This window comes from Tenrec ecaudatus, chromosome 8 (genome assembly GCF_050624435.1).
Source record: "Tenrec ecaudatus isolate mTenEca1 chromosome 8, mTenEca1.hap1, whole genome shotgun sequence".
Classification (NCBI taxonomy): Eukaryota; Metazoa; Chordata; class Mammalia; order Afrosoricida; family Tenrecidae; genus Tenrec; species Tenrec ecaudatus.
The window spans coordinates 56,910,224-56,923,428 of record NC_134537.1 but is presented as its reverse complement, the minus strand read 5'-3'; the positions used below and the strand labels follow the sequence as shown (position 1 = coordinate 56,923,428).

Sequence of the window (13,205 nt, the reverse complement as noted above, 5' to 3'; positions counted from 1 at the left end):
TTGCACTGGTACTTGTGTGGTTTAACTCTTCCATTTCTTTACTGAGATTTTTGATAATCTGTCTTTCTTTGAGTGTGGTGTATTGAAATCTTCTACTATTATTATCGAAGTGTTTATTTCTGTCTTTCACTCTGTTGGAATTTGATTGATGTATTTCAAGGGTCTTCCATTGTGTGAGTACATGTTTAGTATGGTTTTATGATATGTACTTTTCCTTTCATCATTATGTGATATCCATTCTTTTATGTCATTATGCTATTGACTTGAAGTCTATTTTATTATGCCTGCTTTGTTACAGTGTGCATTTGATTGGTAGATTTATCATAACCCTTTGATTTTTAGTCTAATTTTGTCTTTGAGGTTAAAATCAATCTTGTATAGTCAGTATATTGACTGACTACTGTCTATGACTGCTTTTATTAATTCATTAAATCTTTGCCTGTGACTGTCTTTATTGGTGCATTAAATACAGTCTGACTGTTTTTTATTGATGCATTAAATCCATTGATAATCATTATTAATATATATGTGTTTGTTGCTATCATTTTGCTGTGCTTGCATTGGTTTCTTTTCTTTTTGTATGTGGTATTTATTGATATCTTTGTCCCTCCTCTATTTCTGTATTGTGCATGTGGCATTTATTGTATTTGCCTCCAGGTGGTGTCATCTCTTACGTCCTGTATACTGCTCTCAAGTATGTTTGCTCTTGTTGGTCTTTTGCCCATTGTGATCCATTTAATATTTTTTGCAATGCTTATCTCATTTTTATGAAGTCCTTTAGTTTTCCTTGTCTGTAAATACTTTCTTTGTCCCTCATATTTTAAGTATGATTTTGTTGGATTTATTGTTCACAGGTTTTTTTCTTTCATAATTTTATCTATCTGATTCGTTTTCTTGCCTGCATAGTTTCTGCTGGAAAGTCTGACTTTGTACTTATTTCCTTTGTATGTAAATCTTTTTATCCTTCTGCCTTCAGTGGTCTCTCCTTTTCCTTGAAATAATTGAGTTTGACTATGACATATTGCAATGTTTTTATTTTGTAGTATATCCCATTTGAAGCTCTCAGCTTCTTGAGTAGTTATTTTCTCCTCCTTTAGAATGTTGGGAACATTTTCTTCATGATTTTTCATACAACTTTCACTGTAAGCTTTTGCTCTTGTTTCTTCTTGTTCAGGGATTCCCAAGGAAATATAGCCTGTTTCTCTTGATAGTGTCCTGCATCATTCTCAGACTTTCTTCTAATTCCTTTGATTATTTTGTTGATTGTTTCTGATATGAATTGTCAGAATAGTTGTCTTTGAAATCACTGGTTTGATTTCTCTTTCTTCCATTCTATTCCTCAAGTGTTTACTGTGTTGCCTAATTCTGTTATCTCATTGTTTAGCTTCTGGGATTCCTTAAATTTCAAGATTTTATTTTTGAAAATGCTTTCCATTGTTATGGATGCTCTCCACATCTCCTTAAAGGACCTAAGCACCATAACCCTTAATGCTGTTTCTGTTAGTTCCAGGACTTCTTTTTCAGAGTTCTTCATTCTATTCAGGTGATTTTTCATTTGTATGTATGTATGTATTTATAACCTTTTGGATTTATTGTGGTTGACTGCTGTTTCTGTGGTGGTTTGATACAGCTATTAATGGAATTTGAATTACTGGTGGTATTGTGGTTGCAGTTGATTCTGTCTAGTGATGTAAGAGAGGTCTAATATATAATATAGAGGAAAATATATAATGATGAATGGAGAAAGGAGAGAGATGGGTAAGTGAGGAAAGCTGGGGTAAGGGAAGAGAGAAAATAAAACAAAAGCTATGATAATACTACTAAGTGGTCATCTAAATGAGCCAACGGATTTACATAAACTGTCTAGAAGAAGAGCATTTACATATATATATATATTTACATATATATATATATATATATATGAAGCACACTTAAATAAGAAAAGTGAGAAAAATGAAAAGAGAAGGGAAAGAAGATAAAAGATGCATAAAAAGAGAAAAATGAAAAAATATGGCTATGTAAAGAAGAAAAAGAAAGATAAAAGAAAATATGAGGGTGTGATTAAGGTTTCAGCTCTGGAGTTCTGCTACTCTGAAAACATTAACAAGAATGAGTCTGTGCACTCAGAAGGGGGGGAAATTCCTTGTTTAGATTGATGTGCCTCGATCTATAAGCCTACCTCTCTTTGTTTTGAAAGCATGTGTGTGATTTATGTTGCATGAGAAGAGAAAGTAGGACTATTTTTTTAAACAGTAAAAGTAGTATAATAGATTAAAAATACAACGAGAAAATAAAAAATAATATAATTGTAGGTAGAGATTTCTGCTTTTTAGTAGTGTTATTGTGTGTATGCATCTGTCTCGAGCATGGCGGGGGGCCGGGGAACAGGATAAAATGTTTTAAAGAAGGTTGGGAATACTTCAAAGATCAATCCAAGGCAGAGAGGACAGTTCAGAAGTTAGGGTGACTGATTTTAGGATTCCAAAGGCATAATTTTAATGTCAATTTTTTTAAGACACAGAATGATCACAGGGACTTACCATGAAGAAGTTTTAAGAAAAAAGCTAGTAAAATTGCATCTAGGTTTGTTGTAAACTCCAAGCCTCTAAGACCCCGGACACTATAGCTTTGATAGCCAGGCACCATCAGCTTTCTTTGTCACATTTGCTTATGCACCCATTTTGTCTTCAGCAATTGTGTCCAGAAGTGAGCATCACAGAATGCCAAGTAGTTAGAACCAAGTGTTCTTGCATTGAAAGAGGACTTGCGCAGCAACAAACGTCTATTTCCTTAATGTATTGCTGTATATAAATATATGTATATAGGCCAATACCTCTCTTATAAATTAATACATTTACATAAGTGCACACCTATGTTTATAACTCTATCCATAGCTTTGTTTCCTAGATTTTTCCTGTTTCCTTTTACCTTCCATCTGCTCCACCACTATGCACGCCCTTTTTCTGCCTCTTATTAATTCCTCTCAACTAAATTGCCATTGCTCTAACACCACCAGGATTGTTATGTCTTCCTCATTGTTGCTTTTAATTCTCTAGTTTTTCCCCTGTCTATGACGTGTTTGCTCACATTTTTCTTTCCCTCTGCCTCCTCCTCACTCCAAGTCCCTAAAGAATCCTCATTCTTGTTGTTTTTTCCTAGGGCTTGCTACCCATGCCTATCTTATATAGGTAGGCAAAACAACAATAATTGGGACAAAACAAAAAGAACACAAAATGTTGAATAAAGAGAGGGAAAATAACCCCTAGCAAATAAAAAACAAGAAAGCATACATAATTCCAGGTTTGTCCGCTGACCTTTATGACTGCCTCCGCATTGATCCTGAAGGGTTCTGGGAACTGTCCCTCCTAGCCTGAAATCTATTTGGGGGCTCCTCAAGACTTTGTGCCTTTGCTTTGCACTAGTTACTCATATGTATGATCCAGTTTTGATTTGCACCACTGTGGGGAGCTGGGGGGATCAGAGCAGACTCACTCGCTGCCGTGGGACCCCAGTAATGTCCTCTGTTGTGATACACTCAAGCAATGGGACATCATGTCTTGAGCTGTAGTCAGTTCTACAGTCCTTCTTAGCAGCTCCGTGCAGTGATGTCATCCTCAGGGCTTGTTGTGCCAGTATGGGATTCTGTCCTTTGCTCTCTCTTTGTATTTCTTGGTTTGCTTCTGTGTGAGTGGGGCAGACTGGCCCCTCTGCCCAACCTATATATTTAGTTTTGGCCTTTGTAGCGTATACTCCTAGGGAGGGGTTCAGTTTGGCTGTGATTACAGCCAGCTCTCCAGACCTCTCTGTTCATACATTGCTCCATGTGGTTATGTTGCCTTCAGGGTTGGGTGTGCCATGGTGGGGCGCACACTCACACTTTCATTTCTGTGGAGACATAAACAATACCCTCCACATGGGTGGATTAGTGCCCTGCTTCTCCAGTGCCAGCATCTCCCTCTTTTTGTCTCCCTACCTCCACCCCTTCCTGTTCTTTGTGTTGTACATCTTTGGGTTTGGTCTGTCCCCCACCTGATTAGCTGTATGTCAGCCCCTAAAGTGTGAGAAAAGTGTTTTTTCTTCTATACGTACTGTGCTGATTATACTTACCTCAGTGGATACATGTTGTACTGGCCCTTTTATGATTGGCTAATTTTGCTTAGCATAATTTCCTCCAACTCTTCCCATGAGACAATATGCTTCATGCGATCATCAGTGAATTTTAGTGGTGCATAATACTCCATTGTGTGTCTGTGCCAGTTTTCTAATCCACTCATCCATCAATGGAAATTTCGATTGTTTCCAATTCCTTGCGATTGTGAATTGCATCACCATAAATATTGGAGCATAGGTTCTGGTCCATTTCTTATCTCTTCTGGGTATACATGCCCAGTAGAAGGATTACTGGGTTGGAAAGCAACTCAATTTCCATTTGCTTTAAATATCATCAGTTGGCTTTCCACAATAGCTGTGCATATCTACACGACCACCAGCAGCGCAGGAGAATGCCTTCCTAGCCACATCTCCTCCAACATTTGTTGCTCTCCAATTTTCTTATTTGGGTTATCCTCAAAGGTGTTATGATAGTTATTTTAATTTGCATTTCTCAGATGGCTAATGATTGGGAGCATTTTCTCATGTGTTTATTGGCAATTCAGGTCTCCTCCCTTGTGAAACTTCTGTTCGGGTCTTTTGCCCACTTCCTCAGGGGGCTAACTGTTTTCTTCTCTTTGCAGGCTAGGAGGGTATTGTAGATTTTAGTAATAAGCCCTTTGTTTGTTGTATCATTGCTAAAAATCCTCTCGTAATCTGTGTGTTCTCTTGTTACTCTTGGTGAAGTCTTTAGATGCACACAGGTGTTTTATCCGTAGTATATTCCATCTGTCTATTTCACCTTCATCTCTGTGTGTGTGCCCTTCTCTATTAAAGTCAGTCTATGTATTCCCTTCTCCAAGGTTCTTAGGTTTGTCCCAATTCTTTCATTGAGGGTCTTATTTGGGTTTTTTACTTCTAGGTCTGTGATCCATCTTGAGTGTGTTCTTGTACATGGGATGAGGTAAGGTTCCTGTTTCATTTTTCTACAGGTGGAAATACATTGTTTCCAGCACCACTTGTTAAAGAGAGCATCCCTCTCTCTCTTGATGCTTTTGGGGCCTATGTTGAAGAGCAGTTGTTTATATGCTCATAGTTTTATTTCTGTTCTTTTCCAGTGGTCTGATGATCTGTCATTATTCAAATACCGTGCTATTTTGACCACTGTGGCTGAATAGTAGGTGTTAAAGTAAAGCAAGCCCTCCAACTTTGTCCTTCTTGAAGAGTTCTCTGCTAATTCTCTGCTTCTTGCCTCACCATCTAAAATTGGTGGTCCGTTTTTCCAATTATTTGAAGATGGTTGCTTGTATTTGAATTGGGAAAGCATTAAACTTACATAGTTCCTTGGGTAAGATTGACATCTTTACTATATTGAGTCTTCCAATCCACAAACATGGAATATTATTCCATAAGGGGAGGTCATTTTCAGTTTCCTGTAGTAGGGCTCTATAATCTTCCATTAGTAAGTCTTTTGATTTCTGGTAAGATATATTCCTAGATTTTTCACTTTGTTTTTGGATGCTGTGAAGGATACTGTCTTATTGATCTCCTCTTTTGTGTTCTTGTCCAATGTATATAACAAGCCAATAGACTTGCTTATTGATCTTTTATTCTGCCACTCTTCTGTATTCCTCTATCACTGTCAGTACTCCTGTTATGGAGCTTTTGGGGTTTTCAATGTATAGAATCATTTCATCATCAAATAATGATAGTTTCATCTCCTCCTCTCCCAGACAGATACCTTTAATGTCCTTCTGCTGCCTTATGTTGTTAGCTAAGACATGCAGTACAATGTTGAATAGAAGTGGTGATAAGGGGCATCCTTGTTTTGTCTACTTTTCAGTGGGATTGTTTTTATGTTTACTTCGCTATTGTTGACTTTTCAGAAATAGCCAGTATTAACTTGAGAAATGTTTCTGTCTATACTCATCTTCTTGAGTGTCTTAATTAGAAATGGGTGTTGGATGTTGTCAAATGCTTTTTCTGCCTCTATTGATATTATAATGTGGTTCTTATCCTTTTTCTTATCGATGTGGTGAATAATATAATGGACTTTTGGATGTTGAGCTATCTCTGCATCTCAGGAATTATTATTCCATTGACTAATATTTTGTTAAGGATTTTTTTCATCTATGTCATTAGAGATATCAGGCTGCATTTCTCTATTCCAGTTGGATTCCCTGCCTTCTTTGTCTATCAAAGTTATACTGACTTCATAGAATGAATTTAGGAGTTTGCTTTCTTTTCCTGTACTCTGGAATATAGATTTTAGTAATAAAATGATGAGTGGTGTCAGCTCTGCCCTGAGGGCCTGCTATACTTTTCTTGAGATGTCATCTGGTCTGGGGGCTTTTTGTCATTAGTAGTTTCTTGATACTATATTTTTTTTCTTATTTTGCTATTTTTCTGTTGTGGTTTTTGAGCTCTATCTGGGGTAATCTAAGAAAGGATTGTTTTTCCAAATATTTGTCCATATCATCCACCTTGTTGAATTCATTAGAATATACATTCATAGTCCTTTGCGATTATTCCATTAATCCTGTTGAGACCCATTGTAATTTCCTTGGTTTCGTCCCTTATCCTGGATATTGATGTTTGTGCCTTCCTTTTCTTGGATAGGTTTGCCAGTGGTCTGTCAATTCCGTTGCCGATTGCCTGGTATATTTTCCGCCAGCCTTTTATTCATAGTCTAGTTTTGTCTGCGAGCTTAAGATATGTCTTACAGGCAACAAATTGATGGGTTATGTTTTCTGATCCAGTCTGCTAATCTTTGTGTTTTAATAGGTGAGTTCAGGTCATTGTCATTCAGAGTTATTACCATCATCTGTAGATTCATTGCTGTCATTGCATACCTTTTGTGTTGGGGTTTTTCCTGTATCCCTTCATATCATTGTGCTGTGTTTATGTGGGGGACTTCATTCTTGCCTTTTTTTTCCCTTGAGGCAATGTTATCTTGGTAGTTTTCAGCATGTTGATTTCTGGATGGAGTTGCACTATATGTTGGTCTCCTGCTTGTGCTTAGTGGATGTTGGTCTTCAGACTACAGTGAGTGGGCTAGGGTTTTCTGCAGGATTGAGTGTCTTATGGCATTTTCTTTGAGCTCTTCCTTTTTGGGAAGACTCTTACCTCACCATCTATCTTAATAGATAGGTTGGAAGGGTAGAGGATTCTGTTTGGCACTTTTTATCTTTGAGCTTTCAAAAGATGTTACTCCACCTTCTTCTCCTTTTCATTGCATCTCCTGATGAGTCTGAAGATATTATTACCTGAGCATCATTGCATGTGACCAACTTTTTTTTTCTCTTGCTGCTTTTAAAATTTCCTTTTTCCTTGAAGTTGGATAATTTAACTATTATGTGCCCTGGTGAATTTTTCCTGGGATTTAGTCTAATTGGTGGCCTCTCTGCTTGGTCTATGAATGTCTGATTCTTATTTATTAAGGTGGGGAAGTTTGCTTCCAGGAATCCCCTTGTTAATTTCCCATATGTAGTCTAGTTTAAGCCAACCAGAATATCCCCGGAAGCACCTAATTTTACCACAAAAACTGCAATAAAAATGTGCTGCAAAACTCGGCTTGTACTAGAGTATATATGGTAGTTGTTGACTTCTTCTTTGTTTCATGTTCTGGAAGACCAGTTTTTTAAATATTGTCCCTCTTCATAGTTTCTGTAGTTGTTCTCAGGTTTTCTTCCGCCTCTTCAATTATCTTGTTTGACTTTGTTTCCTATTTGTTGAAGTTTGCCTGATTGTACTCGCAATTGCTGGTATGATTCTCCACCTCTTCTAGTGTGTTGGTGTGGTTAGCTTATGTTTATCTTGTATTTTGTTTCTGTTCTATCACTCATTAATTCTTGTATTTTAATTTGGTGTAGGACTTCATCCCCTCTATGGTGCACTTCATCTCATCTTTCATAGTGCCCTTAATCTGAATGCTTCCCTAATTTCCTGTATCACTCCAAGCAGCATTCTGAAGATTTATTTTTGTTGCAGTTCAACATCTATTACTTCTATGGGCATTGTTAGGTTTAGGACTTCTTCACTGTGGCATTTTGTTTTCTTGTTGAGGGTGTTGAAGTATGTTGCTGTCTGCATGCTGTTTTGAAAGATCTGGGCATCATGATCCTGGGAGACTGAGGTGACCTGAGTTCTTTCTATGTGTGACTGGTAAAAATAGTTTTGAGGACTAGCTGTGGCCTACTATGGTGGTGGGTCAGACTTTTGTGTAGAGCATGTGCCACAGAGACTGAGTGTTGGGTGACGATAGAGCGCTTGGATGGTCATCTGAGGCCAGCAACTGTAGGTATACCATTGGGTGGGGTTGGGACAAACCTGCAGTGTGGACTCAGGTTTGGTCTGGATTGTCTGGCCAAAATGTTCAGTCTTTTAATGACACTCTGTGGAGACCAAAACATGTAGAGCCAGGTTTGGGTTTAGACTGTGGCATTCAGTCCCTGGATTTTCCTGTTTTGTTATGTTAAAATGCTAGGCTATGGTCTGGGGATTAGAGTTCTGCCTGTCTTGTTATGTTAACATTATGCTAATAAACCAGGTTTCTGGTGTCTTACATTCAAAGTAACACAGAGGAATACAGCCTGGAATTGTAAGCATTTAATTTTTTTTCTTTTTGTAATTGTAATTTTGTAATGGACTTGTGGGGTGTCCTGATAGGGCTTGGCCTCACTGTACCCCAGACAAAGTGGGCAAGATTAGCTGAGTGGTTTGGGGGCTTACTTCATCTGAATTTTCCCCTGACTGAACTCCTGTATCACTCTCTGCTCTTTCATGTAAAGCTATGCAAGCTGAGGATCTGCATTTGGTCATTGGTAAAAATCCCAGGGGCTCTTCAATTTCTGCAAATTAGTGTCTAATTATCTATTGTTACCCACGCTGGCAGGCAAGGACTTGGGGGGTAAGAGGATGGTTAATGTGGTCACTCTGTCCTTGGCTGGGGAGGGAGGATGCACATTCTGGGAATGGAGGAGAGGGGTGGCTAGCAAAGAGGGAAACTCCAATGTGAGGTCTTGTGGCTAGTTGTTGAAGGCTCTCTGAGATCCTAGGATTAGAACCACCTTTAAACAGAATCCTGAGGAAATTACTGCATACTATGGGTTTCTGATCTTGGGAATAGGAAGGGGTGGCTGACACTGACCAGCTGTAGCTGGTGAGGGATTAGCTAATTCCAAGGGCAAAAGCAGTAAACTTTAAAATCAGGAAAGATGTGCATCAGCATTGTATATATTCATCATATTCATTTAATCTGTATGCTGAGAAAATAACCCAAGAAATAGGACTATATGAAGAAGAATGCAGTGTCAGGATTGGAGGGAGGTTTATTGACAACATATGATTTGCAGATGACACAATCTTACTTTCTGGAAAGCTAGGAAGATCTAAAACACACAGTGATGAAAATCAAAGACTGTATCCTTCAATATGAATTGGAATTAATTGAAAAGAAAACCAAAATCCTCATAACAGGACCAATAAGTAATATCATGATAACAGAGAAAAGGTTGAAGTTATCAAGAATTCCATTTTACTTGGATGCACAATCAGTTCTCATTAGAAGAAGCAGTCAAGAAATGAAATGACTGAAATTGAGAAAATCTGCCACACAAGAACTATTTGAAGTATTGAAGAGAGATGCCACATGATTAAGGTGTGTATATGTATGTATATGTATATCCGATATATATGCCTATATATATATGTCTCTAGATATAAAAATTAGTTACTCCCCCCACCAAAAAAAAAGTAGAATTGCTCTGAGGTGAGCTTTCAGAGTATGCATTTTTCCCTCTAGGCAAGCATTGAGCAACTTGCTCTAAGACAGCAGTTCTCCACCTATGGAGGTCGAATGACCCTTTCACAGGGGTTTCCCAATTCATAACAGTAACAAAATTACAGTTATTAAGTAATAATGAAAACAATTTTATGGTTGGGTCACCACAACATGCAGAATTTTACTAAAGGGTCATGGCTTAGGCAGGTTGGGAACCACTGCTCTAAAGTATTGCACCCAGTGGCGTGGCTTGGAAAAGTTCTCTCTGGTCACAGTGAATTTTTTGTAAAAGCAGTTTTGCTCTAACTTCATTTTTTTTTTTTTTTTTGTGGTGGTCCATTTAAGAGAAGAGCATAGGGCTGTGAAATTTTGTTTCAGCTCAGGAAAAAAGCCAGTGAAACTGTTGTGATGTTGAACACAGCTTAAAAGTACAGTTCTATGGGAAAATCTCAAAGTGTATGAGTGGTTTTCTCATTTCAAGAAAGGTGAAAAACTCATTCCTGAATGGACCAAAAAGTTGACAAAATGCATGCACTTGTGCTCCAAGACTGACAATGGACCACTGAAGAGATGGGGAAATTATCTGGACTATCTCAGAGATTCATTCAGCGAATGTCAGTGGAAATTTTGGGAATGAGAAGGGTTGTTGGGAAATTTGTGCCTCGGGTTCTGACTGACCAGGAAAAAATGTTGACTGAAAACATGCCATGCTTTGAAAGAGTTGCTTCAAAATGACACAGACTTCTCTCTCAAGGTCATTACAGATGATGAGGCATGGTGCTCTTCTTACCAGCCCCAAAGCTAACATCAATCAAACCAGTGGGAGATGCCATCAATATCTTGCCAAAAAACAGCTCATCAAATGAAATCAAAGATCAAGATGATCATTTGTTTTTGATGGTTACACTGTTAACCAAGATTCTATTTAGAGTTCTGAAAAAATTGTGCAACTGTGTGTGACCAAAAGGCCAGATTTGTGGCAAACGGGACTGGGTTTGCTGCCACAACAATGCAGCTACTCGTGTAGCCATTTTAATGTCCCAGTTTTGGGCAATGAACAGCATGGCTCTCTTGCCCCGTGCACCTCACTCACCTGAGTTCGCTCCATGCAACTTCTTTGTTTCTCCATTGAAGAGGAACATGAAAGGACAGTGATCTACAGTGTAGAAGAAAAATATTAGGGAGGTGCTGTCAACCATCCAAACATATGAGTTTGAAAAAAAAATGTTTCTAAGAATGGAACCACAGATTTGACAAATGTATTAAGTGTAATGGACAGTATTTTTAAAGTGATACATTAGTTTTTTTCAAAAATTAAATACAAAGCTTTGAAAAAAAGCCATACTTTGGGGGGTACCCATCAACATATATGGCAAAAGACCACTTCACATGCTCATGTTGCTAAGAATATACATTTCTAATGGAGAGCAAGGGTGAAAGCACAATAATTACAATTTCTGACTAAAAAAAGAAGATATATTTCAAGCAAAATATTATTTGAAAAATATTACTCCTCTGAGGATTCAAAATTTATGTGCAATGAACTCCATCTCTTCTCTTTCCCATGGTAGAGATTTTAGCTTTTAAAAATATAACAAAAAGTGGGTATTCTAGCAGTACTCTGGAAAGAATGGTCTCACATTTATCTCCACAGAACCGATAACAAACTATGGCCTCAAGTTCTCCAGAATTCTGGATAAATGAAAGGCAATGCCAGAGACCTGGAAGACTGACACATCCATTTACTAAACAATCTAATAGAAAACCCTTATTTTTAAAGTGTTGCTTTTTTTTTTTTACTTGGGCAGGAACAGACATTTATTTTAAAATGAGGAAATAATAATAAAATAAGGAAATAGCACAGCATTCACATGAGCTGCTGCAAGCCTTGCGGTGCGACGAGATTGATGGAGTCCAAGTTCACTCAACCCAAAGGTCTGAGACGTTACCTCACCTGCACAAGCGATGGTGGCAGACGGCCAGATTCCCATTTTTAGCCGTGGACCCCTGGTTTGAATGCAATCTTCAGTGGACACATGAAGCTTGTCAGGAGGATGAAGCAGCTCTGCTGGAGTGAGGGGGACTGTGTGTGTGTGCATGCGCGTGCGTGCCTGGACAAGGCCATGGAGCGGGTCCCTCATAGGTCCTCCAGGGAGGGGATCTCGGAGGTCTTCATCAGTGACAGCAGGTTCAGGGATGAGACGCCAGGAATGTGGCCAGCACAGACCTGCAGCATCCGAACCAAGCGCTGTGCCACGCTGAACTGGAAGTCTTTCGTCCTCAGGTCACAGAAGAACAGGGGCTTCGGTAGACATGGGCCAGCTTCAGGACAGTGTTGTGATGGATGCTGCACTGGCTCTCCTGGCTGGCACCAGTGGCCAGGAAGCACACCTTCCCCAGGAAGAAGTTGGCGTCCACTTGACACAGGGACTCCCGAACATTCTGGAGGCTGTACTTGTGAAGGTTCACCACGAACACGACCAGGTCAATTCGGGGCCGAGTCACATTGGAGGGCATGGGGAGGGACCTTGCCAAGTGGATCATCAGCTGGGAGGGGCAATCCTCTCGGAGCATGGAGTCCAGCAGCTGCTGCAGAAGGGCATCCTCTGTGCTCACCAGCAACATGGTGGCCGTGTGCAGGCCCGGCAGCTGGCTTAGCGGCCTCAACACTGACATCCTCGTCGCCGACAGACCACCGCTCACGCAGAGCGCGCCTGACTTTCAAACCACGCGGAGGCCCGCCTAAAGTGTTGCTTTTATTTTGAAGCCTAATTTAAGGCAATATTGTCAAAATTAGCAGCTTAGTTAAAGGTGGTTATGTTTTTATAATCTATAGTTGCATAAAGCCACACAGAAAGACTAGAATATTGACTGTCTCACCTTTCCAGCACTTCCCAATTCACACACACATACTTTGTCTGTTTTCTATCTGGCCCACTTACTTTTACACGAAATAACAAGAAAAGGCAAAAAAGGGGGAAGATATTGACTATTCCCTGAACATTGCAAAATCAAGTCTGAACAAAAGAGTCATAAGAGCAGGTTTCTTCAGGAAATGTAACCCCAAACTTTGGAATTTCCAAGAAGAGCAATATGACTTATTATATTCAGAAAAAAAATTGTCTTTTTAACAAAGATTTTCTGTGAGCAGTGCTCCTTGGAAGCAGACATTTAGCTCAAAGAGATGTGCTAAACACCTGAAGAAATGGCTTAAGAATTTATCAATAGCGTGAGTAAAAAAGCTGTTTTATTTCATTGTTAAAGCTTTCATTAATTATAATGTAGTAACCTGGATTAAGCAGCCCCTCGAAGAGATTTTGAAGTGTTCACTGGT

General features: G+C 39.0%; 1 pseudogene; it reads right to left on the bottom strand.

Annotated features, from left to right (window-relative positions):
• Positions 1-12,008: 12,008 nt before the first annotated feature.
• Positions 12,009-12,522, bottom strand: LOC142454319 (centromere protein M pseudogene; annotated as a pseudogene).
• Positions 12,523-13,205: the final 683 nt, after the last annotated feature.